The 4828-nt window shown below is 37.5% G+C and overlaps 1 pseudogene; it reads right to left on the reverse strand.

Annotated features, from left to right (window-relative positions):
* Window positions 1-2468: 2468 nt before the first annotated feature.
* Window positions 2469-4573, reverse strand: LOC149990592 (U3 small nucleolar ribonucleoprotein MPP10-like; annotated as a pseudogene).
* Between the last annotated feature and the right edge of the window lie 255 nt (window positions 4574-4828).

Raw genomic sequence — 4828 nt, forward strand, 5'->3', positions numbered from 1 at the left:
CAGAATTCTTTGGATACAACTCTAGCAATGGAATTTCTGGTTCAAAAGGCAGCTCCATTTTTAGTTTTTTGAGGAAATTCCATACTGTTTTCCATAGTGGCTGCACCACACTGCATTCCCACCAGCAGTGCACTAGGGTTCCCGTTTCTCCACATCCTTGCCAGCACTTGTTATTTGTTGATTTGTTGATGACAGCCATTCTGACTGGAATGAGGTGCCATCTCATTGTGGTTTTTCTTTGCATCTCTCTGATGGCTAGTGACATTGAACGTTTTTTCATATGCCTATGGACCCTCTGTATATCCTTTTTGGAGAAGGGTTTGTTCAGGTCCTTTGCCCATTTTTTAATTGGGTTGTCTGTCTTCTTGGTGTTGAGTTGTATAAGTTCTTTATATATTTTGGAGATCAATCTCTTGTCTGAGGTATCATTGGCAGATATATTTTTTCATGTGGTTGGTTTCCTTTTCACCTTGCTGATGTTTTATTTTGCTGAGCAGAAACTCTTCAATTTGATGTAGTCCCATTTGTTTATTCTTTCCTTTATTTCCCTTACCTTAGGAGATATATCAGTGAAAATATTGCTACATGGGATATCTGAAATTTCTCTGCCTGTGTTTTCGTCTAGGACTTTTATGGTGTCATAGCTTACATTTAAGTCTTTGATCCATCTTGAGTTTTTTCTGGTGTATAGTGTAAGTTGGTCTAGTTTCATTTTCTTGCATGTCCCTATCCAGTTCTCCCAACACCATTTGTTTCAGAGGCTCTTTTTATTCCATTTTATGTTCCTTTACCCTTTGTGAATATCAGTTGACCATATAGACTTGGGTTTATTTCTCGGCTCTCCATTCTGTTCCATTGATCTATATGCCTGTTCTTACGCAAGTACCAGACTGTTTTGATTACCGTGGCCTTGTAGTATACTTTGGTATCAGGTATTGTGATTCCTCCTACTGTGCTCTTCTTCCTCAAGATTTCTGTGGCTATTCGGGGTCTTTTTTTGGTTCCATATACATTTTTGAAGTATTTGTTCTAGGTCTGAGAAATATGTCGTTGCTATTTTAATAGGGATTGCATTGAATATATAAATTGCTTTGGGTAGGATAGACATTTTAATGATGTTGATTCTTCCCATCTGTGAATATGGTATATGCTTCCATTTATTTGTATCTTCCTTAATTTATTTTTTCAATGTTATGTAGTTTTCAGAGTACAGGTCTTTTATCTCTTTGGTTAAGTGTACTCCTAGGTACTTTATTTTTTCTTGTTGCTATAGTAAATGGAATTTTGTTTTTTTAGTTGCTATCTCTGATATTTTATTGTTGGTGTACAGAAATGTCTTCAATTTCTGAATATTCACTTTTTTACCCTGCTATTTTGCCAAATTCACTTATTAGGTCAAGTAGTTTTTTTTGTGGAGTCTATAGTGTTTTCTGGGTACACTGTCATGTCATTTGCAAATAATGACAGTTTTACTTCCTCTTTTCCAATTTGGATACCTTTTATTTCTCTTTCTTTTCTGATTGCTGTGGCTAGAACTTCCAAGTTTATGTTGAATAAGAGTGGGGAGAGTGGACACCCTTGTCTTGTTCCTGATCTAAGGGGGAATGCTTTCAGTTTTTGCCCATTGTGTATGATGTTGGCTTCAGGTTTTTCATATATGGCCTTTGTTATGTTGAGGTATGCTCCCTCTATTCCCATTTTGCAGAGTGTTTTCATCATAAATGGGTGTTGTACTTTATAAAATGCTTTTTCAGCATCTATTAATATGATCATGTGGTTTTTGTCTTTCGCTTTGTTTATGTGGTGTATTACGTTTATTGATTTGTGAATATTAAACCAGCCTTGCATCCCTGGGATGAATTCCACTTGATTGTGGTGTATGATCTTTCTAATGTGCTGCTGGAACCGATTTGCCAATATTTTGTTGAGGATTTTAGCATCTATGTTAATCAGCAATATTGGTCTGTAGTTTTCTTTCTTTGTTGTGTCTTGACCTGGTTTTGGAGTTAGGGTAATAATGGCTTCATAGAAAGAGTTTGGGAGTCTTTCCTCTTCTCGTATTTTTTGGAACGGTTTGAGAAGAATAGGAGTTAGTTGTTTCCTCAATGTTTTGTAAAATTCACCTGTGAAGCCATCTGGTCCAGGGCTTTTGTGTGCTGGGAGTTTTTTGATTACTGCTTCAATTTCACTAAAGTATTTGCTCACTTATCACAGGTATTACATTCTAGACCCCCCGCGTTAGGTGAAAAATCCATGAAGTAGAAACCTTATATTTATTTTAGTATTTATATATATTTTAAGACTTTATAAACCCTTCCCACACACTTATAAACCATTCCCAGTCCCTTATTAACCTTTTCCACACTTTTATAAACACTAGTTATGTTTTTTTTTAAGTTCCCAAAATCTTTATTTATAAACAGAACAATGACAAAATGTAAACTTATGTATTCATATTTATATTCCAGTCAAGGTATATTACAACTTTAATTTATGAACAGAAATGTCCTGTCTTTTCTTCTTTTTCTTTTCCATCTTCTTTGCATCACTGATTTGCATTTTTACTTGATCTTGTAGTTTAGAAAAGAATGTTTGAGATGACTTCAAGGCTTTGTCTTTCTCTTCATCCTTTAAGGGCGAAGCCCTGCCTTCTTTGGTCAACTGTCTTTACTTCTCTGCAGCGGCAGCCTTGCTGTATTTCCCTGCCTGGTCTGGGTTGCTCTTTTCAAGCAGCTTCTTCTGCTTCTCCTTGTCCTTTATTTTCATACACTTCCTATATTTCTTTTTCCTCCTTTCTCATTTCCAGTCTGTAGCTGTTTTCTCAGCAGCAGTTTTTATATCTCCAGCTTTATTTTTTTTCCTTCACCTCCTCCGGGGCCAGGAGGGATGCATTGCTGATGCTCATGGGGGCGACCTCCTCCATGGCTATGGCTAGCAGATTCAAAATAACTTTAATCTCTGGAATGGGCGGTTTGGGGATGAAATGAAAGTTCAAGAGGGCACCTAGTTTCAAGAAGAGGGAATCCATCATCTTCTGAATCTCCTCATGCTCGGGGTTTTCTTCTTCTGCTGTTTTTTTTCCTGGCGAAGTTTGATGCATTCCTGTTCATAAATTTCAGCAAGGCTGAGCTTGCTCTTCTCATGGTCTAACGTTATCCGCTTTTTTAATTCAAATTCATCCTCTTTCAGTTTCTCTTTCCACACTACGTCATCCCAAGCCTGATTTTTTATCCTCTGCTTAATGATGTCTTCTAGCGGAAGGGTTGTTTCCTCCATGATCACAGGTGCCATGTGGACTGTGTGGTCAAAGTGCGGCATCTCCTCCAGGAGGCTGTTCTCTGGTTGCTTCTGTGCTGTAACTTCCCCTTGAAGCCACCAAGGCTTTTTTCCCAACAGTTCTTTTTCTAAAGACACAATTTTTTCATTCATCTTTTTCTGTCTTTTTTTCAAAGGAGGATTTAACTTCAGCAGAGTCTTTCTGCACATTTAATATATTTGTGACTTCAGTTTCTTTATCATCTGGCAAAGAAAAGGCAGCTCTTTTCACAGTTCCTTTGTGTTGTTTACTGTCTTCAGTTTCTTCAAGTTCATTGTCTTCATCCGTTTCTGACATGCTTTCTTCTCCTTCAGCACTATCTTCCCCTTCTTCCTCTGAACCCAGTTCTTCATTACGAACACTTGCTACATCTTCTTCACTTTCAACTGGATCAAAGAAATCTTTGTATTTCAGGTTTCTTGAACTTTTACTTGCCTTAAGTTTTTGTGTTTGACTTCCAAACAGTCCTCCCTCATCTTCATCAGAATCAACATTTTCAAATAAATTAATCTCTTCCTCCTCAGCATCATAATTTTGCTCCTCTTCTTTCTCCATGTTTTCTAAAAAGGTCTCCATTTTGGATAGCTTGAAGAATTTATCATCCACTATGGACTTTTGGTTTCTTGGGCATTTTGCTTTGCACCTTGCTCTGCTGTTCCAATTTGCTGATAACAAAGTCAAGATCAGATTTCTCATCTCTGAAAACTGGGCTTTCCTGCAGATCTGATTTGCTGGGGCATTTGGTGGTCTCATCCCCTTCAGGATCATCACTGTTCAGGTCTGACTCTTTCTCCTCCTCCATGTATCCTCCTGGTCATCAGCCTCCATCTCTGAGCCATCCTCAACACCCTCCTGCTCGTCACTCTCTGGGAGAAGACTAATATCTTCATTCTTAATCATTTCGCTAACCACATTCGCAAAGTACTGTAAAATTGGCTCATTTTGCAATTCCAGCTGTTGCCAAATCTGCTCATCATCAAACTTGTCTATCACCAGTTTCTGTAAAGGAATTCCAAGGATCATGCCATTCTCTAGTATTTTATTGAAGTCATAAAGTACTTTTGTTAAAGAAGTGACGTTTTATACCAAGTCATCTTGAATCCTATTAAGGGAGCAGGGAAGGATGTTATATGAGATTTAAAATTATAGGTCATAACTTCACAGCACTGTGAGGAAGCACTCCAGTCGACCTGTGTTTTTACCAGCTTTGTCCAGACACCGCTTTAGGGTCCGTTGATACCAGACCCACAGGATCATGGCTGTCTAAAACTCCAAACACAGCGCCACATAGTACTTATGCTATTAAACATATTCTACACTCATAAACCTATGTAACTTTAACAACATATGTATACAGTACTGCTAAATCCTGCAATATAGCAAAAAATCTACAATAAGTAATTAATTATAATATTTTTTAAAATCGCGTGATACACTGAGGCTGTGATAAGTGAACTGCGATATAGATAGGAACTAATGTAGGTGTTATTGGTGTGTTTTTTTTTTTTTTTT

Source organism: Furipterus horrens, unplaced genomic scaffold, assembly GCF_987537825.1.
Source record: "Furipterus horrens unplaced genomic scaffold, mFurHor1.1.pri manual_scaffold_17, whole genome shotgun sequence".
NCBI lineage: Eukaryota > Metazoa > Chordata > Mammalia > Chiroptera > Furipteridae > Furipterus > Furipterus horrens.